The 24,342-nt window shown below is 46.0% G+C and overlaps 1 protein-coding gene across 3 annotated transcripts in view; it reads right to left on the bottom strand.

The window, feature by feature from the left end:
* Positions 1 to 15,640, bottom strand: part of Hecw2 (HECT, C2 and WW domain containing E3 ubiquitin protein ligase 2) — a 363,433-nt gene extending 347,793 nt beyond the window's left edge. The window contains exon 1 of one of the 3 annotated variants that reach the window (XM_042260383.2): positions 15,520 to 15,640. The gene's annotated coding sequence lies outside the window, so the exon portion shown is untranslated. Of the gene's footprint in view, positions 1 to 14,289; positions 14,430 to 14,688; positions 14,798 to 15,519 lie in introns of those variants that run through there. The other 2 variants (XM_076550401.1, XM_006974869.4) reach the window with 2 other exon arrangements.
* Between the last annotated feature and the right edge of the window lie 8,702 nt (positions 15,641 to 24,342).

Raw genomic sequence — 24,342 nt, 5'->3', positions numbered from 1 at the left:
TGACTCCAGCTCAAGGGGATCTAGTGCTGTCTCTTGTCTTCCATACTTAGATGCACATGAGCGCGCGCGCGCGCGCACACACACACACACACAGAAAGAGAGAAAGGAGGAAGGGAGGGGAAGAGAGAGGAAGGGAGAGAAGGAGGGAAAGAAAGAGACATGAAGAATAATTGTTTAAAGTAAACCGTCTGATTTGCTAAACTATTGAGATTAGTCAGCTAAAAGTAAAATACATTTTATAATTACACAAGAAAGAAAATAACAAAATTTTCTTCCACAAAAGTGTGACTCATTGCCAGGCATGGAGGTACACATCTGTAATTTCAATGGATGATGAGCAGAGGCTGGGGGATCACGCGTGTGACTCCATCTGTAGCTGCACAGGTGTTCAAGACCAACCTAGGCTGCACAGAGAGACCCTCACTCAAGAAAAGAAAAAGATATAACCCATCAATGTTTCAAAACGCTTCATATTTTTGTTTCAAGATAGCATTTTTAGAGTATATAAATTATATTTCAATAAAGCCGTTAATTTTTTAAACTAGCAGAGAGAGTGAATTCCTACAGAAGAAATTTCACGACAGAAAATAAACTACTCTTTTATCATCAGTTCCACTCAACAGACACTCACTGAGCCAGACCACACCAAATGCTACACCACAAAGACTAATAACAGACTGCCCTTGCCCTTGGGGAGTTTAGGTGAAGAAGAAATTAATGAGTAGCAAGCCCCTAGATAAGGTTCCGACTCCTTCCTACGTTCACAGATGCAGTGGCCGGCTCTGTAAGTCAGCAGTCACCTAGGGCCAACTATCAGTGATGAGGTAACCTAACTCAGTATCTCCTCAGCAGGAGCAGATGCGAGCTACGACCTGGGGCCATGACTGCCCGGCTGCAGTGTGCAACCATAACCTGGCAATGCCTGCTTCTCCCCATGTCTCCATTTCTTTGCTTCTGCCTCGACCCCAAGCTTGGTTCCTTGGCAGCTTCTCCAAGGCTGAGGCTTTACTTTTTAAGGCACGTCCTCTGTTTTTTCAAAACACTACTAAGGTTCTCGAGGAGAGCTGTCAAAGCAAACGCAACTCCACTACTTTATATCTTTTCATCCCTTTCACTTAGTAGAGATTCCTTCTGCTCACTAGGTCTAAAACACTGTTTGGTGCCTTGCACGGACTGAGCCAAGGATTGTCGTCATCTGATGCATGCTGGTGAGTCTGAACTGAGTTGCAAACCAGATGTGGGCAGCACATGAATTTTCTTTGGCATGAGCTACTCCAAAAGTATTTTAATGACTTATTGATGAGCTGCATTCAAGATGTCTTACATACATACATTTTAAGCCTCATTTCCAGAAATCTGGCACCAATGGTGCAAGCCAAGCAATGACATTCCCACCCACTGTGACGAGTGTGCAGGTCTGTGACCCACGGGGTTCCATGCACAACCCATCCAGCTCGATTCACTTGTCATTAGCTAATTCTGACGATAATGAAGTTTGAGAATTCCAAGGCCTGGAAGCTGTGCTCAATGCCCAGAGGAAGGTCTCTCTCCTCACTGCTAGGTTTAGACAGCAAATCCATATTCCTCTACCCCTTCCAGCCTCTCCTAGTCTTTCAGTACCATAGCTTCTCTATCCTCCCATGACACTGCTAACATTGGCCTATCATCTACAATCATAAAGGACTCCATGGCATCTTTCAACCTTAAAGCTCCTACACAAAGCAGAACAGTTCCAGGCCACAGAGCAGAAGGCACTGAGATCTCACCCACAGACCAATGAACTCACCCTTTTGAGATACTCTTCACTTTGAAATAAATGTTTCCCCTAAATTTCTGAATTCTGGTGAATTTTTTAAATGCCTCTCCAAATTTATCAAGAAATTCACTAACAAAAAAAGTTCTGATTTTAAAACGGACAATGGATCTAAAAAGATGTTTCTCAAGAAGACATACAAATAAAAACTACATTTAAAAAAATGTCCAATGGGACAGTGTAAATCAAAACTACAATGAGATATCACTCATCCCCAAAGGAATGACTATCGTTAAAAAGACTAAAGATAACAAGGCTCGTGGATCTATTAGAAAAATTGTAAGAGCCAGAGGGGATGGAAGACTCCAAGGAAACAGTGTCTTCCAGACATAACAAGATGATGCGCATATGAACTCACAGAGACTGGGGCAGCATGCCAGGGCCTGCGAAGGTTCAAGTCAGATGGAGCTCTTAGCACTGAGTGGATGGGAAGTGGACACAGAGTCACACCCTTAACCAAAAACTTATCTGCAATGTATAGCTGCTAGCAAAGGGAACATTTTCCTCCAGTGGAGTGTCACTGGGTAGAGCAACCACACTCCAGGGCAGACCCCAGGCCCAGGAATAGTTGGCCAACACAAATGAACTCAATGATATTTTTTCAGAACTTTTGTTTTGCTTGGGCATTTTTTAAATTGTTTGTTTTCCTTGTTTTGGTGTGTGTGTGTGTGTGTATGTGTGTGTGTGTGTGTGTGTCAGAGACACAGACAGAGAGAAAGAAAGAGAGACAGAATATGAAGTTAACCAGGTAAGTAAGTTGGAAGGATCTTGAAGGAGTTGGGAAAGGGGAGAACATAATTAAAATACATTGTTTGTATTTAAAAAAAAAAAAAAACAACTTTTAAATATAACAAGCGCTGGTGAAAGTGTGTTAAAAGGCGGGGGGGGGGGACTCTTTCCCATGAAAAGCCATATGCAGGCTTATTTAAAAACTAAAAAGAGCTACCAATGGTCCAGAAATTCTAATACCGTGTATACATCCAAATTCACCCCCAAGTTCATTGCGCCACTACTGACAAGGCCAAGAAACAGAAGCAAGCGTTCGTGAACCGAGGGATGGCTGAAGAAAACGTGGTGCCTCGTCACGAAGCACTTTGTGGCTCCAGGAAGAATGAAATGCCATCACTGTGACAACGCATACGGACCTGGAAACTATCCTGTACAGTGAAGTAAGCGAAGTACTAGAAAGACAAGTACTGGTCTTACTCACATACACACTCTAAAAGAGCTGACATCACAGGAATTGAGGGTAAGATGATAGTCGTCAGACGCTGGGCAGGGGACAGAGAGAGATGGGGAGAGGTAAAGGGCACTTCAGCAAGAGTTAGGTCTGGGGTACTATTGAGTATTGGGCTCACTACACATGACAGTGACATGTCTGCCAGAACTTGAGGGTAAAACCCTATTACTGAAGACACCACACATTCAGTCACAGAACCTAGAGGAACTGGGCTGGTACCAACTGGGAAGTCTCCTTCCTAAGGACTGTCAGAAGGTACCATGTAAGTGCTACGGAAGAAACGTTATCAATAGTCCTACCTATCTATAAACCCTGCAAACTACAAGACCTGCCTAGAAAGATAACATCAACAGTGTAGTAGTGGCACCACAGCTGTCCAGTTGGACTTAAGAACCACTCGGTGGGAGGGAATTTCTGTCTGGTACTGTAAACCTAGCCAAGAACTCATGGCTAGAGACATCCTAGACTTGAAAGGAACACTCACTAATACTATTGTACTAAACGGACACACTTTCTAACCTTCTAAACACTTACGCTCATATTCACAGATAACTAGCTCTCACCCTCCCCATCAAAGAGGTTTCTTTAAGCTGCAGGTGAGCGCTATCACAGAAAACTACAGCAGGGGGAAAATACAGACGACAAGTGACCGTGACGTGTGCAGCCCCCCCACGGGACATCTGTAACAAACTCCCTCCAGTGAAGGCTCGGAGACACTGCAGAAGTGGTTGGAAAGATTGCAAGAGCCAGAGGACACAGAGGACTGCTGCAAGAGGGCGCTTTCTGGATAGGACAGGGACGTTGCATCCCTGAACTCTCAAGAACACGGTTGCCTGCACAAAACCTGTACACGTGCACACCGGCTGGCATAACAATATAGCTGGGGAGAGGCTGGCAAGACCCCAACCCTAGTTAAACAGCTATAAGCAGTCGGTAGCTGCTGAGGAGGGAGAGTTGGTTTCCTCCAGGCATGGTCTCCCTATTAGGTCACCTGAGCCCAAGTGCTCGGCTCTAAACCCATGTACCACACTGACAACATTAATGGTTGTTTTTGCTCTTTTGGGGGTCCTGTCACCCAGCTCCCAAATACATCAAACATGGAGGCTTATTCTTAACCATAAATGCCCAGCCTTAGCTTGGCTTGTTCTGTTTTGGTTTGTTTTTTTGTTTGTTAGTTTGTTTGTTTGTCAGCTTTTCTTAACTTTAAAGTATCCCGTCTACCTTTTGTCTTTGGGCTTTTTTCTTTTCTTCCTTCTGTATATCTTACTTTCACTCTTACTCCGTGGCTGGCTGTGCAGTTGGGTGACTGTCCCCTTGCATCCTCCTCCTTCTCTCACTCCTTCTTCTTTTTTCACTTCTTCCAGAGTTCTTCTTCTATATATCCTCTCTGCCTGCCAGCCCCACCTATCCTTTCTCCTGCCTTGCTATTGGCCGCTCAGCTCTTTATTAGACCATCAGGTGTTTTAGACAGGCACAGTAACACAGCTTCACAGAGTTCAACAAATGCAACATAAAAGAATGCAACACATCTTTGCATCATTAAACAAATGTTCCACAGCACAAACAAATGTAACACATCTTAAAATAATATTCCACAACGCAGTAGAGTATACACACAGTGTGTGTGTGTGTGCATGTGTGTGGGTGTCTGTCTGTCTGTAATTATAGAAGAAGTCATGAATTTGGGGAGAGAATGTAGCAGGGGTCACAGGAAGAACTGGAAAGGGGGACAGGAGAGGTGGGAATGTTGTAAGTATAGTATATTCACATATAAATTTCTCAAAACACGACTTTTTAAAAACTTTCAAAAAGATCTATGTTTGAGGAAATAGGCATGTTTAACTTTACTGACCAAAACGTGTTACCCCATGATATGTACAGTTGTGTGTTATATACAATTTGCAAATATATTTAATACGTAAAGGAAATACTCCGTGTGTGCGAGGTGCAGATTCTAATTCGGCAGGTCTGGCAGAAAGCCCAAGAGTGGTGCAGATGCTGGTAGCTGTGAGCCGCTTCCAGCAGCAAGGCGCCGAGAGGCCTCTGATGGAAGGTTTCTGAGAGAAAGTTATGTAAATGACTTAGACCTCCAAGTCACAGTCTGTCGATTTTAAAATACAAAAACGCTCACCTCTTAGCATTCCGTGCCGACCTAACATCTCATTTACATACATAGTTGCCTTTTTATAAAGACCCACAAAGAAGAAACAGATCTTTCCTTTACCTTAGGCATTGCCTATTGTATGTTCTCTATGTGATCAATACTGGGCACTATACAGAGCATTGGCTAGACTTCCATATGTTCACAATGATTACAAATCTAGATAACAAAAAGACGAATGGGTAACAACTCTCCAAAGCAGCAAAATGACTAAATCTTAATCACTAATAGATTAATAAAAATAATGGGGCCAAGAAGGAAAATATCAATATCAAAGAGGAACATGCCAAACTAGACTCATTCCCCTCACACGGATATCCACCTCACCCCCACCCTCCTGTCAATCACTGACAAAGAAGAGACTTTGACTTCTAAGAATGTCTTCAGGAAAGGGAGAGGGAGTTTGTCCAGAATGGCGTGGGGCGGGGGGTGAGAACCATTAGTTTTCAATTGTGTATCAAAAGGCAATTTGAGGCATGAGGGTAAGTAGGACTGATGGACATTCTGGATCTTTCCTGTCGCAGAAGTACTGAGCAAGAACTGAGTCTGGGGTGTTCGTGAGATGAAAGAAGACCCACCAAAAGAATCCTGGGTAAAGGAGGCATGGGACTAATCTCCTGAGAACCTGGTGAGCACCCTTAACAAACCCTGGTGAGCATTTCCATGCAGAAAGGCTACACAGTATGTCTCCGGGGCCCTTTCCAGCTTTCCCTCAACTGCCAGACAAAAACTTCCGTTTTCCTCTAACATATCATTTTTACCTGAGTCACCCCAGTCATTCCCCTTCCTATGGGAAGACTGTGGATGTGTGAAAGTCTATATAAGCAAACACAAAGAGACACCTGCTCACTCCCTTGGACGGGCCCTGCCATCCTCGGCATCCCTGGTCCTCAGCTCTCACAGACCTTATTTTTGTTCTATCCTCAAGCATCCTGATTCTTCTCCGAAACCCGTCAAAGCTCCCCTTCCCGCTCTCATGCAGTGAGTGATGACTACAACTTCAGGTCGATCCAGCCACTCCATCGAAGAGGTCTTGGTTGTGCATTATATTCTACTGAAACGCCCCATCTCGTCACACGTGCATTAATCATGAGCGCATGCTTGCTTGTCCTTGTCTCTGTTGCCCATTTCACACATAGCACAGAGCCTAGCCCATAAAAGAGCCACAACATTTGTTCAATGAAGAAAAATAAATAGTTTTGGCCTAGCGCTCAATAACAATCATCATTACAAAAAAAAGTCATTAGACCAAGGGCCCATGACTCCATCTTTACTAAAGCCCAAGGAGGGAGGAGAGGAAATGCACCTTCCTAAGAGTCGGGGTTAAATATCAACGTGTGCTTTACCTGCTGGTTGGAGCAGGTAAGGCGTGGAAAGCACACAATTCCCCTCCTGGAAGCTCTTTGCTGGCTTGCCCTGGAGAGCAGCTGGCAAACGTGATAATACAGGACAGGTGCTTGGAATGCCTTTTCTAGCTTAAAGATGTCAACTCCAGGCTCAGCAGAGGAAGCTGGGGAGGGGAGCGATGAAGGAGAATGAAGGGAGAAAGAGGGGAGGCATACACAGGGAAACTCTAGCAGCACAGGAAGACCACTGGGAATCATTCGTCACTTGTAGGTGGGGCCAAGAGCAACACAGACCACACCCTGAAATCCTTGGCACCAAGTCCATTTCTCTGAAGCAAAGCAGTAAGGCAAAAGCCTAAGAAAGGTCCTGCTCGTTCGTCACACACTGCCCAACTTCCACCTGCCTCCCACCCACCTAGTAAGCAACCGCTGGGTTCCTCCCACCACAGTTCTCTACAGGCTATCCGATATCAAGTGTCCTTTCCTTCGTCTTTTTATCCTCCCGATCTGCTGGTACCACGCTCTGTTCGTTTGAGCATCTATTCTTCAGTGAATCACTGAAAACTACTGTGTATTACTTGAAAGACCATCCGTGCCTGAAAATATTACTTCTCTGACCCTTTGGGGTCATGCGGACCTTCAACACTAGTAAAGAAATTCATGTGGAAGCTTGTGGTATGCTGTTTTAGTTGTTAGCAATCCCGCCCCCCCCACCCCCCCACCCCCCCACCCCCCCACCTCACCCCCCACCCCCCACCCCACCCCCCCCCCACCCCACCCCCGCTTTCCCTGCCCTTGCCGTGGTTTAATGTGAGCAAAGTATATTACTGAGATAAGCCACTGGATAGGATAGAGTCAGTCTGCAGCAACATCATGATGAAGACTTTCTCAATACACACATACCTGACTACCTGACTCTGCAGATAAAATATCATATAAGCATCTGTTCAGCCAGTGTACATCAACACGGAGAAGTATCTGTACTCACTGCCCAACAGCTGGCACAGTACATCCCAAGTTCAGGAAACAAAATTCGGCTGTAACCATAATCTCCATGCTTGGTTTCAGCGTTTCCTCGAGATGAGAAAGTGCTGCATGGTCCTTGGTAGCACGTGGTTGGCTGCTAGTTACAATGTTCCCTCACAAAGCCTTCACATTCTTTGGTCAGCAAGACAGGTTAGAGGGTAAAGATGGAAAGATGCTTGACATGCAAACATGGCAGTCTGCTCTCTGGGATCCACATAGAGGTGAAAAGAGAGAGTTCACACCACGGAGTGACCTCCACATGTGCACCATGGTGCACGCGCACACATACACACACACCACCACCACCACCACCACCACCACCACCACCACCACCACCACCACATTCTTGTATGTATCTAAACCAGTGAGTGCTCTGACAGTCCCCTCCGAAGTATCTTTTCTAATCTCATAAATGGTGGCTAACCAGAATGAAAACCTCATCCCTCGTAGCACAAGTTTTCAGCGATCAGTCACAAAGCCTCACCAAGCACTCCTCCCTGAACTGACGCCAAAAGCCGATTCACGCTCACGTGACACGCTGTTCCACCCGAGCACAAAGTGAAATGTCTGCTATCGTGTGCTTGATGGCACTCACTCTTCCACACTCCAGTCCAGTGATGTGGTCCAGCAGCCGACTGCATCGTTCCACGAGGAAATCCTGTTCAAAACTTCTGGTTTCTAAGCAGAATGTCTGTCTTTAGCTTCCCAGATGGTCTTCCAAGCATCTCTTCAATAAGATGCCCATACTTGTTTTCAGCATTCTTATGTCCTTTAGTAGACTAGTAGAGCTATGGTCTCGGACCTGCCCATAGTCATATAACACGTGGAATTGGTAAGAGAAGCGTTATTATGGCTTGTCCTGGAAAACCTCAATGGGGTAACAGAGAAGCCACTGTGCTTTGTTTGAAAATGACACAAACGCATCCATGGCCTCACGCCACTATTGGGCACAGTTTCGTAACAGGCATTGATTAAGGATTTGCTCCCAACGGAGATCGGGAATGAATGGACGGTGAACCCGCTAAAAAGTTACTTTGTCATATTGTCATTATTTCCATATGTACTGCACAGATTCCCTCGATCTAATGCAAAGCGATTCACATTTATATTTTTGCATTGATATTCCCTTCGCTAAACATGGTGATGGCACACTGGACCACGGCACTTAGATCAATACAGGTTGAATACCCCTTCATGGTACAGAACTTTCCACTTGAGGAATCACGTGGTACTCAAAAGATTTCAGATTTAGAGCATTTTGGATCTCAGAGTTCAAATTGGGTATGTTCAACCTGTTATTTTCATCGCTGTGGGTTACACTTCTGTCTGTGGACCATTTTTAAATGACTGGCCAAATTTTATGTAACAGAAATACAACTTAATAATAGTAATAGTAGGGGCCTGGAATGTAGTTCAATGGTAGATTGCTCCCCTAACATGCATGAAGTCCTGAGTTCAGTTTTAACCTACACACACACACACACACACACACACACACACACACACACACACGGGAGAGATAGAAATTGTAAAACACACTTTAATAAATAAAAACTAAAAAAATAATATGGAATATATATTAAACATGAAATGGACCATTAACAAAATGTAGGTTATATATACTGATTGATAGTCTTCTTTGTGAGTTTCACAAAAATATAATAGGGGACTGGAGAGATGGCTCTGCAGCAGTTACGAGCCATGCTTGATCTTCCAGAGGACCTGGGTTCGATTCCAAGCACCCACACGGTGTTTCACAACCATCTATAACTCCAGTCTTAGGGGATCTGACCCCCTTTTCTGGCCTCCATAGGCACAGCACACATGCGGTGCACAGACATCCATGCTGGCAAAAGATCCATACATATACAATAAAAATGTTAAAAATGTTTTTAAAGAAGACATAATAGAATGCCTGCTGACATCATAGTGACTCTCCTGTCTCAAGGCCCTACACAAGACTTACCACACCATGCTGCTTCTCTGACCTCACTGCCGACCCCAATCCTGTCCTCCCAGGTATCTACAGAGCATCATACCAGTCTCCTTGTGGATCTCTGAACACATCCAAATACAGATCACCCAACAGACCAAACATTTGGATTGGCCCTTTCCTCAACCTGCAATTTTCTCCATTCTGTAAATACGTAAGTGTATATACTCTGTCATATTTCCATATGCACTACACAGATTCCCTTGTTCTAATGCATAGAGATTCGCATTTATATTGGCACTGATATCCACTTCCCTACACATGCTGACAGCACACTGGGACTTCCTTTCAAGTCTCCGTTTGGGGTCACTTTCTCCGCACAGCACACTCTGCCACATTTGCCATTCCGCCGTGCTACATCATTTCCTTTTTTGTTTGACTTATTCTCCAGGCCTCCCATAGCATGAAAACTCCACACGGGTGGCACTCGTTTGATTCTCTGGCATACAGCCAGCACCAACGTCGGACACTAACTCATAAAAACCCAGTTGAGTGAGTACGTGAACAAGTGGGATTCTTCCTTTTCCCCTGTAACCACCGATCTGTGGATGGATCTTTCTTTAAGACTTAAAACAGAACATTGTAGGCAATCGAAATTCTAAGCAAAAACATTGTAGCAACAAATGGTGTTAAAACCAGACAAGATCAGGAACTGATTTAAAATTTGGAAAGACTAAATGCAGAGAATTCGTTTAAAAGCCAATCCATGGAAGAAATTAAATATGCAATTTCCTAACGACCACGGCTTCTTAGTGGTTTGTTTTATCCACACAATAGCCATAACTATAAATATTCTGTTAACATATGCAAGCACACACCTAAACATACAAGTTGAACAAATCCAGAAGAAGCTAAGGTGAATATTCTTTATATAAAAGCTAGCAATCTGAAATCCAGGTGGAGACGTATGTCCACTCAGACGACTGGAGTTCCAAGCCAACCAAAGCCACCTAAAAGACCAAAGTTCACAAATTTTTTTTTAGGTTTAGTTATTCTCTTTATACATGTGTATGTGTGTGTGTGCTTGCCTGTGTTTGTGCACACCACATGTGTAAATTTGCCTGGGGAGGCCAGAAGATGATGTTGTATCCCCTGGAACTGGTTGTGAGCCACCTGACTGGATGCTGGGGGCCACACCTAATCTGCAAGGACAGTAGGCACTCTTAACTGCTGAGCCATCTCTCCAGCTCCCCAAGTTCACGATCATAATTAGGATAGCCATACATGCTGGTTTCCCTGGTGTACTGTTTAATCTTGACTGTAAACTTACTTACTTGGATTTTAAAATCATCATGGAAATGAATCTCGGGTCACATCTGGAAGGGACTTCCTAAATGGGCTTAAGTGATATGGGAATATAAACAATTCCCAAGGGCTGGGGTCCCAGACTGAATACATAGGAGAAAGCCAGATGAACAGGAGTTATTCATTAGTTTCTGATTCCTGGCTGTGGATACAATGTAACCAACCACCTCAGAAATTCCATCTTGCCTGCCATGATGGACACTATGCCCTTTAACTATAAAGGTAATAAACCCCTCCTTCTTAAGTCAGATATTTGATCATAGCAACAAGCAATATGACTTAGAAATCCGAGCTAGTTCTATTGGTTGGCTTGGTGCCCTTTCCAGTTAGTACCACATTCTACTCACAAACATGTCCTTGACTGGAAAAAAAATTACTTAGTCATCATATTTCTAAAGAAGATAAATAAATTTTATTCTTATTCAGATCTGCTGACCAAGCTGTTAAGGACTTTGGTGGCCTGAGTGCTAAGAAGGAGACAACCCATAAGTAATACCTCCTGGCCAGCACTACAAGTGAACTGTCAGAAACAGACATGTTTTCCAGCAAAAGTCATGGAATCAGGGGCCCAAAACTTCATATATACAAAGCCCAAACCCTCATCAGGTTACTCGCACAATGAAAATTTGCACAGGCTCTATATTTTATTTTCTTACGCGTTCCCTATGAAACACTGAGACCAAAATCCCACTGGAAACAGAACAGAGTACAGAGAACAAAAGCGCCCCTATTGTCCGGGGAAACTACAAGAATGTGGAGTCAAGACTATACAGAAGCATCTGTGTTCTGGACTCTCAGCAAATATCCAAGAACTGTGTCTCACCCTAGATGGTGGAGCAGGCATTCATGTGTGTAAGCACCACGTAAACACTCAATCTACAATCAAGGTTTGGAGCAACTGTCCTCCCAAATCGCAGAAGTCATCCAATTTGTGTCAGCCTTAAATAAAGGGCAAGAGGTAACTCTTGCTGTCTTGAAGACAGTAATGGGCTGAGAACCACAACAGCCTCTTCAGGACTTAGCACGCCTTCCCTCCACGTGCAGAAATGGATCTCATTCTTTCATTTTTCCCCACTATGTCTTTTTCTTTTGTATTTTTCAGGTTCAACTGTCTTATTTTCTTACTGAATATTTAAGAAGTAAGAGACTGCCACTAAGCACGCTCAAAATCTGGTGTCAGCTAAGCACGGTGGTACACACCAACAATCCCGGTATTTGGAAAACAAGAGGACCTTGGTTTCAAGGCCAACCTAGGCTATATGGTGAGACCCTGTCTCAAAGAAAGAAAGAAAGAAAGAAGAGAGAAGAAAAGAAAAACGGAAAGGAAAACTGAGGTCAAGAGAGGGTTGGTGAATATCACCAAGACGCCTTCATTTCCAGAGGGATCATATAATTTATCATCCGAACCAGGAAACTTTTAAAAGTGGAGATAAGCCAGTAGTAACAAAATGGACCATTGCAGGCAAAACAGGTCTGGTCGCCCTTCTAATCTCTCCTCCATATCATTCACATCCTGAGGCAGCTTCTTGGGCCTGGAGAAGGGACCCTGCCCCTGCTGAAGCAACTAAACTTCACGCCCAGGCCTAGAAACAACGAAGTGTCTTAGGCTGCTAGTTCCTATCCAACACACCATGCTGAACTACCCCATCCTCCCACCACCACATCCTCCACCCCCCCTCAACCTGCAAACCCCCACCTCCACTCCCCCACCACCTCCTCCACCCAGGATTAAGCAGGTAGCAGTTCACTACTGAGCGCCACAACAGGCCAGGTCCGGAGCAAGCCCAAGCCAGGAGCGTATTTTCTTTCAAAGGAACAATCACGACATGGATGGCCACCCATGAGGACACAGACATCGGGCACAGACTGAATAGCAAGGATTTAAGATATCAGATCGTTGCATTGATAACAGAGTACATTCAACACCCAGCAGAGCCCCAAAGCCATCCCTTCCTGCAAACAATCCCCAAGAAAGAAAGCCATTGTATCTGTCCTCAAATACAGTAACAACTTGGGTTTCTTTTTCCTTTGCTGAGGTCAGTGTCAGTGGTGAAAAGAGTCTGAAAAGAGCAAGAATGAATGTTTTCCTCCTTGGAGCACAGGGCCCAAGTTCTTCAGAGTCCCAGCTCTTTATCTCAAGTCTCTTGCACAGCTCAGCCAAACGCTATTGGATCATGAAGTTTAGTCTCGTGGCTGGTTAAAAAAAAAATCAATTTGCTGAAATATTTTCCCTCACATTCATAACAAACGAAAACCAATGTTTGATCAAGTTGCAATCTAGAGCATGAAATCTATAGAAGCAGAAGATCTACAGCTAGATTATCAAATGTTCAGAATGACTTTGAGTTCCTCACTGACATCATAACGCTTCACAAAGATGCACTGCCAAGAGGCACCCCAACCTATGATGGGTGTCACAGGGAAGCAAATGTCTAGGGACAGGTACATCATCGTGGAGGTAAAATAATGCCAAGAGTTGAGAGTTTGGGGACAAAGGTGGAGGTCAGGAAACCACCTGCCAAGGAGATATAAAAGAAAACACTGAGGTCCTTGCAGCTTGGAGACATTGGGAGTCCAAGGTGCCAAACATACGCAGGGACCAAGAGAAGTGGGACTATTCCCCCCAAGGTGGAAGATACTTTTAAGTTCAAAGGCATCTATCTGTGTTGCTGTAGCTGTTTAAACTGTCTTACCTATGCCAATGTACTAATAAAACAAACAATTCAATGATGAGTTTTGAAACGTGTAAAAGAAAGAAATTGTGTCGGTTGCTGAATAACAAATGTCCCCTTTAAGAGGTCAACATTATGACTTTCTTGCCTTTGGCCTCACTTTGCTGCGCCTCCCAATAACACGGCAGACAATCTCTAAGTGTGCAATGCCCCTTTCTGCCTGGCTCCTCCTGTCTGCTAGGGGCACCATCTGTCTCACGCTACATAAACAATCCCTGCAGGAACCTTCTGATGACCAAACAGATTAGCAACATCCAGATCTTGACACCATTAAAGACATCCCCCTCAGATTAGGACACTGGCCCTCATAACTCCAGAGACAAACTTAGGAACTAAGCTTGCTTTGTTTGTAAGTAAAGTGACTGACATTTTAAAGATAACCTCTTGGCACATAAAGCCATCTGTTGGGGGGGGAGGGGGGAGGGAAAGAGAGAGGCTGACTCTCTAGGCAATAGAAGAAATGAGCCCTTCAGGGAATAGGAGAGGCAGTAAAAAGAAAATCATATTTACAAGGCAAACAAATGCACCAAATTTCACAATTTCTAATAAAAGACTACTGATTACTCAATTTTTCTACTAAATGACAAAGTACACACACACACACACACACACACACAACTCTTCAAAGAAAGAAACAAAAACAAGTTGTACAGTTTGGCAAAGACATACGTACAAGAATTCCGAGTTTGCATGACTCAAGAGGAGCAAAGCAGAAATCTTATCCACAAAGGCTAAAGGCCGCGGTGAAGTTTGCCTCTCGTTCACCTCTGTCCATACGATCACCGACGCTGTCCTTTTCCAAGTTTATTATTGACTGAACCCTTTTAACTCTACTCGCGAGCTCTCTGTGCTGACTCCAAAGGCTCCCAACTCGAAAAGAAAAAACTGTGCCCGTGGCGGTGTCCCTAAAATTAATCATAATAAACGAAAAGCAGCTGAGCGCCGCTCACGGAGAAGAAGACACAGGCATAAGGAGCCAGACCTCTGCAGCTGTACGTCCTCCCAAACGTCTACGTCTAATTCTGCAGCCCGGGTTTCCTCCAGGCCCCAAGCTCCAGCAGAGGATGCTCACCACACATTCCAAACAGAAAGCAAATGAAGCTGCCGCCTCCTCCTCTCCCTCGAGTGATGCTCACAGGAGCCCCCAAGTCCCAGCTCCTGGGGAAATCACCGAATCAGCAGGCGCGTCCGGCTCCCGCCGCCGGTCTGCCGGGCGCTCCGGGGAGCAGAATGTCAAATGAATGACCGACCCCGCGCCAGGGCGCGAGGGAGCCAGACAAAGCCGCCGCCCGCTAGCTACCTGCGGGGCGAGCGCGGGGCACGGGCCGCGCACTCACCTGGGCCGGCGGGCGGGCGGGCTGCGGGTGGGGACCCGGCCGAGGCGGGAGCGCGCCCCGCAGTCGCCGCGCGCGCGAGCCGCCAGTGCGCGCCGCGGAGGAAGGCGGCCGGCCGGCCGGGCTGGCGGGCGGGCAGGCGGGCGGGCGAGCTGGCAGCTCCGGGGCTGCTGCGGTGGCCGCGGCTACGGAGCCTACGTGGCTCCCGGGCACCCTGCGAGCGTCTCAGCGACCGTCCCCGGCTCGCCTTGGAGCCCGCATCCTCCCCGGCACGCCGCGACCCGACCCTCGGCGCTCCCGAGGCGGCTCTGTGCGCCGCCGCCCACCCGCGGTTACGCCGCGCGACCCGCCGATTGTGTCGAGTCAGCGGCGGCGGCGGCGGCGGCGGCGGGGACGCGCGGAGCCATGTCTCCCCGCGCTCGGGGGGCCCCCCGGGCGGGCGCCCGTTCCGCTCGCTCTCCAGGCGTCGCCCGCGAGCCGCGCACCGGCCGCCCCGCGTCCCCTCGCCGACGCCCGCCTCCTCTCCCCCGCCCCCTGCATCGCCACGGGTCCCCCGCCGGCTTGCTCACCTCCAGCCGCGCCGCCCTGTCCGCCGGACGCCCGGGCGGCATCTGCTCGCACCGCGCTGGGGGCGCTGGGCAAGGGAGGAGGGGCGCTTGCACGTCGGGGACCCCGGGAGCTTGACCGAGCCGAGCCCCCGGGGAGAAGCGGCCAGACTCCCGGCCACGGGACCTCCCTCAGGACGGCGCTCCAGAGCGAGCGGGGCGGGTGCTGCTGCTGCCGCTGCTGCCGCTGCTGCTTCTGCTGGGCGGAGGACGAGTTAGGCTGCGGAGCGAAGGACAGGAGCGTTCCTAGAGGCTTCGCGAAGGATGAAGGGGACCCGCTGAGGTCATGGAGACAAGTCTTGTTTCTAAATTCTACCCCAAAAGCTGAATCAGGGGCGCCATGCCTCAGTTTCCCCATCTGTAAGGGCAAGACAGTAACACGTAGGTCACACACACACACACACACACACAGGGTGGGGGTCAAGATGAAAAAAAAATGTATTCTTAAAATCGCACTTGGCTCAGAGAGGACACTCAAAACTCAGTTTTGCTATGTAGATGTGTGGCGCTTTCCATGTGTTTCTTCTGTGGCATCTTCTGTGAGTCAGTCTCGTTTTAGAAAAAAAAATAAATGTGTAATGCTGAAATATAAGACTATACCCCTATGGTACTTACATGGTGCCTATATAGACATGGGAAAGAGCTATTTGGTTCCTAGATTAACTATATTAATACAGGAAGTAAAACAATACTTCCTCACCCCGAGAAACGGATATGCATACTTTTTGAATGTCTGTGTTGAGTATTATGTATCTCCTCAACTCTCCTTTTCTAGTAACAGGGGTTCCTATTGGTCCCTCACCCACAATGAGTCTCTGGTTCCTTGGATACTGGCAGACCCCTGGGCAGGCCAGCCATCATCCTCTAGAACGCAATGTTTGGCTGTGGGGTGGACATATGAGTTCAAAAATTCAGTGTGAAGCTTTCCTCGGGTCTGTTCAGAAAATGTAAAGCTATTAAAACTAGTCTCACTAAAGCTGGAAGACCTAAGCCAGGCGGCAAGGACCGCTAGAGTTAGCCAAGAAGCCAACCAAGGTAGGAAAGAAGAAGAGGGTGCGTGGCCCGAGAAGGAGGCAAACGTGTCAAATCATCTCCCTTTTTATTTATGTTCTGTCACTGGTCACAAAAACAGCCCTGATGCCTTTGCCCCTAAATCTATCATCGCAGGCATCATTGATGGAACACATGCTATCAGAAGTCCCATTCCAGTCTCTATTGACTGGACTCGGGGTCAGCCTTGTGTGTACCAGGAATCCCGTGGGATGCCATGAGCCCGTCTACAATTTAGACCCAGCACCTGGACCCTTACCATCCCTTATTGATTAACCGTCCTCACAACCTGTCTTTTAACTAAAAAGTATGAAAATGAATAGCGGTAAAGTGGATGCCCTGGGTGGTGGTGATTTGGGTTTTTTGTTGGTTTGGATGGGGGGTTGGGAGTGTTTTTGTTGATGTTGCTTTTAGAAAGCAGTATGAACTGCCTAAAACTTCCAATATATCAACCACAGTGACTGGTGACAAAAACTTACCCTGCTATAAATTTTTATAGCAAAAACACTCTAAAATCGTAAGACTCCAAAGCCTGACTGCCGCCACTACTCAGTGTGGGTTGCCCCTGATAAGGCCCCTGACTGGGTCTCAGCTTTTTCTTGTCCCGCCCATTCCAAGAAAATTCTTAACTAGTCAACTAGCTTAACACTCAAAAATGTTCCTTTGTAATTAATTTAAATACTTCTCGTACCTCGCAAGACTCCAAGCATTTAATGGTCACTTTCTCGGGATTTTTACGTGGCCCTTAACGTCACATGTGTGACAGTGTCCTAAATCCTCCCTCGGTTATCTCTTTTTCTCCGTGGCCATGAGCAAGTTCGTGGGTGCTTATCCTGACCCCTTATCCAGAGCAAAACTCAAAGGCATATTTCAAGAAATTCAAACTGCAGAGACCTCCGAGGCCCATGGAGGTGGCCCTGGAGACGTGTCCATGTGGTTTTGTACATTTATAAAAGTTTAAAACATAAGATATTTTTGTCTCAAGACATATGTTGTGGAGTAAATGTGTAGGAGCCCCCAAAATTCAGAGGCTGGAAACCTAAACTCCAGTATGAGGTGCTATCGGGGATAAGGCCTTTGGAAGGGTCATAAATCATGAAGGCACTCCTAATGAGTGGGATTAGGAAAAATGCTGGGACAGAGACCCTGGAGGCTCTTACCCTTTATATCATACCAGAATAAAGAAAACAGTTTGCATCCTGAAGAGAGGACCTCCTGAGCCCAACATGCTAACACCCTGAGCTTGAACTTCCTACCTTTAGAACCACGAACAAGGAATTTGTTGCATATAATCCACCAGCCTATGCAGCCTGTACTGATTCCAGATTTGTCTCTTCTCATCCTGACTTCTCCTTCATCATAATTCTCCTCGTGTCTGGCAGAACTGGAAGAGTTTGAAAGCATTTGAGGGCTCTGACCGCGGGGAAGTCACGTTCCTTCAGTTTAGTAACTGGATGTGGTCCCTGACGAATCCTACACCTTCATTCTTTACATCTCAAAGAAACTGCATACACTTTCCAAATTTGAAAAAAAAAAAACTAAATAAAAAATGCATATGACATCCCCAGGAGTGGTTTTTGCACTGGAAAGAAACACTGAAACCAAAAATAGGGGGGGAAATTGGTCATATGAAAAGGAAACCCAGGAGTATAAACCAAAAGTATAATGAAAAAAAGGATCACAGAGGCCTATTAGGAATTAAATAAGTTTAAAATATTGTGAGGTCCTTAAATGTGATTTGAGAACCGTTTTAAATTCTAAATAAAATACTTTTGACCCTCCTCCTGTATTCACGATACCTTTTCTCTTGAAGATTACTCTGAATCGTGAATTGTCCAGTTCCCACATAGCTGTTCCCAATTTCGCCTGTGTCTGTAGCCTGATCCTAGCACTCCAAGTGGAAACTTCAAATTAAAGAAATTAATAATTTAATAATATGGCCTTAGAGCATCCATTTCTGCAGCAGTTCGTCTATCAGCTATAAGAAGAAAGTAAAGAAATAGTTGTAACTAGGGAATCAGGGGACCCAAAAATATCCATTTAAATGCCTGCATACATTTGTATCATGAACACATGCTCGTGCCTGCAGATTGTATGCAGGCATGCAGGTTGTCTCATGGCACCGTGTGAAAATCGGAGGACAGCGCTGGTTCATTGTTGTTGTTTAAAAGATTTGTGTGTATGTCTGTGTGCCTTTGTGAGTTTGCATGCACCATGATCTTGCAGGTGCCATGAGGACAGAGGACAGCAGATCCCCTGAGTTACAGGTGGCTGTGAGCTTCTTGATGTGGGTCCTGGATCCTGAACCCAGGTCCTCTGCAAGAGCTGTAATCACTCTTAACCACTGATCCATCTTTCCATCCCAACATATTGATAGTAGGTTTGGTGTGTGTGTGTACGTGTGTGTGTGTGTGTGTGTGTGTGTGTACGTGTGTATATGTGTGTATGTGTATTCTCTCTCACACACACACATACACTCGCTTGTGTGTGTGTGTGTGTGTGTGTGTGTGTACCTGTGTGTTTGCTACTTTTTGAGAGAGGGTCTCACTTTATAGGCTTGGCTAGCCTGGAACTAACAACATAAACCAGGCCGGTCTCAAACTCCCAGAGGTCTGTTGGTGCTGCCTCCTGAGTGCCAACCTGCCCAGCCAACCTCTGGTTTCTCTACTTTCTTTCTATCTTGTTTGAGACGAGGTCTGGCCTCCCTATACGTGAGGTAGGTGGCCCTGGATCTTCTGGGGATTCTCCTCTCTCTGTCTCCCATTTCTCAGTAGATCCAGAGGGACTAGAGATGCTTCTGCGTTTGTCCCGGCAGCTACGATTAACTTACCGGGCCACGATTCACAGATGCCTGAACAAGGCTGTAGGTGTGAGTGGTCTTGCTCCTACACTACAGCCTCAGGCCACAATAACTTTCTGTTAGTCACTTAGTTAGGATTTTGAAACATGGTCTTACTTATCTCTCGCCAATCAAACTGGAACGTGTATTGATCCCCTACCTCTGCCTCCTGAGTGCTAAGATTACACCTATGTACCACCACACCCACTGATGCTATTTTAAAAGTAATTTTCCTTATCTGAAGACTGTTTTGTTTTCAATGTGTTATTTCTATAAGCTTCATTCATTCATTTTATTCAAACAAGTTAAGTGTTTCAGAGACCACCTCAAAGACATGAGTGTGGTGTTGTAACACAAATTGCTGAATGGTTTTATTAATAATAATTTAAAAAAAATTGGAGCCATATATTGGGTGAAAGCTGAAAGATCAGAGAAACAGAGCAAGCCAGCCAACCTTACCTCACCAGCTCCTCAGTCGATTCTGTTTCTACGAATCCTCAGACTAAAAGCCTCTGAGTCCTCACCCCTGAGGGTCTCGATTAAACTGTTTAAAAGTTCCTGGTCCTCATGCCTCATATACCTTTCTGCTCCCCGCCATCACTTCCCAGGATTAAAGGCGTGTGTGCTTTCCAAGCAAAGACATGATATCTCAAGCGCTGGGATTAAAGGTGTGTGCCACCACTGCCTGGCTCTGTTCCCAGTGTGGCCTTGAACTCACAGAGATCCAGAAGGATCTCTGCATCCCCGAGTGATAGGATTAAGGGTGTGTGCCACCACTGCCTGACCTCTATGTCTAATCTAGTGGCTGGCTCTGTCCTCTGATACCCAGATAAGTTTTATTTGTTAGAGCACAGATAAAATATCAGCACATGGTGTGGATGGCTTCGTCCTGCTGCAGAGGCATCATCGCTGTCAAGGCTGCCGTGGTGGGCTACTTTGGGTAGTTCCCGATTCTAATTCAAACATTTTTCAATCTAAAAGAAAAGCCAAATTGGTCACATTAGTTCAAACGTTTAAAGAGATTTTTTTTAAATTAATTCTCAATTCTTTCCATTAAAAAATGCTCGGATTTCCACATTTCCTCCCGACTCCAAGCTAACAGAGGTGGCCGCTGAGATTATGTGGCAGCAGCTGTGTGCCTCTCCCACACAGATGGTCTTGGTAACCTCCAGCAAACCTCCTCCGTGGGGGATGGCCATCTGGGCCGCCTAAACTGAAGAAAGTCAGCTGGCTCCACCTCTGGACATTCAGCGGGGGCTTCCGTGGGGAAGCCTGTGGCTGTTGAGATTCCTCCTTCGAGCTCTCAGCTTGCAAGAGGCTCGGGCGCTGTTCCGGGATAGCCCGGCTTCCTCTCAATTGCCACGGTTGCTCCCGTCTCCTCTACACGTCACTCCAATGTGCTGTGTTCATGTTCCACAGCCTAGCTCAGCAGATCTAAGCACGGGGGTTCCCATCATCTGGTTCTCATCACTGTACTTCTGGGATTTGCCGCGAGGCAGCTGACCTCACGGCAACCTGTGGCACCCCTGACTAACGTTTAAGTATAATCCACACAAGGATTCCTGCTTTAACATATCCATCCACAACTCTGGGCCAAACTGAACAAAGGGCGTTTGCTTTGAGGACTGCGTCTGCGGCTTTAGGGTCCTCTTCTGTGTCTGCCTGCCTTCTTTCTCTACGACCTGCTGTAACTGCCAGAGAAGCTGTTCCTTTCCCCTCCTCCTTCTGTCTCTAGGATTTCCTCTGGCTAGCAGTAGAGCCTTTGGGTTTCCCAATGCTGTAGTGGGACCAAGCGCTAAGGAGGTCTCAAAGGGACAAAATTAGAAGAGCTTTAAGAAATGCCGTCCTTGTATTACTGGCAAAATATCTTTGAATTTCTCAATTTCTCAGTAAGTTCAATATATAATGTCCCATTTAAAGAACTAGCTTCACAGCCAGGCAGTGGTGGCGTACACCTTTTATCCCAGCACTCAGGAGGCAGAGGCAGGAGGATCTCTGTGAGTTCGAGGCCAGCCTGGTCTACAGAGCGAGTTCCAGGACAGCCAGGACTACACAGAGAAACCCCGTCTGGGGGGGGGGGGGAGAAGAGGAGGAGCAAGAAGGAGGAGAACCAGCCGGCTTCACTGTTATCATAGCTTGGTGGGAGAGAAAACTGAGACACAGAACAGCTATGTCGTTTCCAGGACTATCACCGTGCCTCGGCCTCGTCTGTCTTAGTCACTGTTCTAATAGAGACACCGTGATCAAGGCAACTCTTATGAAAGGAGACATTTAATTGGGGACCTTGCTTGAAGTTCCAGAGGTTTAGTCTATTATCATGGAAGGGAGCATGGCGGGAACATGGCCTCCTTGCTGGCCCTGGAGCAGCAACTGAGAGCTACGTCCTGATCTGCAGGCCGAGAGACTGGGACTGGTATGGATTTTTGAAAGCTCAAAGCCCTCCCCCAGTGACACACTTCCTCCAACCCCTATTCCTTCTCAAACAGTATCACCCCCTGATGACTAAGCATTCAAATATCTGAACCTATTCTTGTTCAAACCACCACATCTCCGATGTGCTTTACATCATGGTATATTATCTCTGTGTTAAAATAAGATAGTTATTAAATTGCTTTCTAGGTTGTACATCCTTAAGACACCTAACATCAGCCCACTTTCATTGAAATCACTCGCTCACTTGGATTTCCCTTGCATTTGGTTAAGTCGTTCCCTTCTGCTGGGTCTGGAGTCCCAGCCTGGAGAACCTGAAGTAGGAGGATTGGAATTCTGCACTAGAATGGATTATATAACAAGACCTTGTATAAAATTAAAAAAAAAAATGTTCCTCTTAGTCTCCAGAATTCTTTGGTTTCAGCTTCTTTTTGCTGCCTCTTTGTCCTGGCTAGTTTTATGTCAACTTGACACAAGCTAGAGTCATTAGAGAAGAGGAAGCCTCAACTGAGAAAAGGCCTCCATACGATCCAGCTGCCGGCAAAACTGGAGGGCAGTTTCTTAATTAGTGCTGAATGGAGGAGGTACAGGCCATTGTGGGTGCCGCCCCTGGGCTGGTGGTCCTGGGTCCTGGGTCCTGATCTGCTTGAGTTCCTGCCCTGGCTTCCTTTGATGATGAACAGAGATGTGGAAATGTAAGCCAAACAAACCGTTTCCTCCCCAAGCTGCTTTGGTCCTGGTCTTTCGTCTCAGTCATAGTGACCCTGAGACACCCTGATAGCATTTTCAGTCATATAGGAAGAGTCCCCACATTCTTGTTGACTGACTGGCTGTATTTTCACAATTTCTGAAGATTAAAAGTAAAAGAAGTTAAGATATGGAAAGTTATCACCAAAGAAGAAAATACCTTTATTATATATCTAAAAAATACCATAAATGATTTGGAAATACAATATGTATACTATAATTTGCATATTGTCTTGTTGGTGGACAAATACTTCAGGAAAACCCAGTACAAACTTGGTTGGAAATTCTAGCCCAAGACATGATTCGGTTTACCGAGAAGGCTGTGACTAGAGCTTTTGGCCAAAGACAAGACACTTTTCCCAGAAGCTGTGTCATTACTGACAGTTGTGCCAAGAAGTTTGGGTTGTGCCTTAGTTCAAGGTCACACATAGGTGACACAGCAATTAATGTAAGAATTAAAGTGGAAGGGGAACACAGAAAGTACACTGTGAAGTTAAAAGCAGAAGTGAAATCACATCAACTATGAGAAGTTTGATTGTGGCACCCTTTTAAGTGTTGTCCCTCCCTATGTCCAGGACTAATGTGACACCCCATCAAACTTAACCTCTGACCCTGCTTTTCTCTGTACATTAAGCCAATCATCGGGATTCGGGTCTCAGCATTCTCTGCCCTTGTGTCCTGGGAGGCTTATCCACATAGGCTACACAGTGGCTCCTTCAGTCACTGGCACTGGAGGTCGAGTGTCCCTCACATCCATCCCTCCTTTATTCTCACCTCAGGAGTCCACCCTCCACGGCTCCAGCCCCCCGTGGAGTCTAGGGACATGCCTTCCCCTATCCCTCTTTGCTCATGTTTCACAGCAACTTTCCATGGCTGCTTGGGTTCTCAGTAGCCCTTGTCTTCCTACCCCTGCCCAAGCCTCTGTGGAGGACTTTTCATGTTCCCCACAGCATCCAAGGCCAGGCGACCTCCAGTTTTCTACAGGGCATCCTGGAAAACATTTTCCAGGATGTTCACACTTTGAGAAATGATAGTCACAGAAATGCTATTGGACGAGACAGTCTTTAAAGTTCAGATCAATAGATTTCAAATCAATGGAACCTGAATCAATGGCCATCAGGTAACCAGAGCTCTAGCTTCATTGAGTTTTTTACCTGTTTTGATACTGAATTATATGTCCACATTTCCACTTACGGGTCTATAAATAAAAAGAATTTTTGGTATTAGAACTTTTAGGTCATTAGTTCAAGGTTCTGCCATCTGGTAGAAAATAAGATGGAAGATTTTACAGAACAGACATTTGTTTCATATTATCGTGGTTATCACACTCAGAATTACAGACACTGGATATTTTAAGGACATTTTTGCATAATTTGCTTTCATGTCCTTCAGGTGTCTGTTTATGGTTTGTTTGTTTGTTTTTAAAGCAGGAACAAGGAGGACTTAGATGGCTCAGTGGGTAAGGGTACTTGCCACCAAACTCGAGGACCTGAGTTCAATGCCCAGATCCTCCATGGCGAAGGGAGAAAAAAAGGTTCCTGTGAGTCGTTCTTTGACCTCCACATACACACATACACAAGCTACACAGGCAAAGCACACACACACACACACACACACACACACACACACACACACACACACCTGATTAGTTACTTCAATGAATATAAAGTGAGTGCACAAATGATGAGAATAAGCAAATCACCTCTCAACAACAGTATCAG

The sequence above is a fragment of the Peromyscus maniculatus genome, chromosome 13 (genome assembly GCF_049852395.1).
Source record: "Peromyscus maniculatus bairdii isolate BWxNUB_F1_BW_parent chromosome 13, HU_Pman_BW_mat_3.1, whole genome shotgun sequence".
Taxonomy (NCBI): Eukaryota; Metazoa; Chordata; class Mammalia; order Rodentia; family Cricetidae; genus Peromyscus; species Peromyscus maniculatus.
Note: the sequence above shows the minus strand (reverse complement) of the source record. Positions and strands in the feature narration are given on the sequence as shown.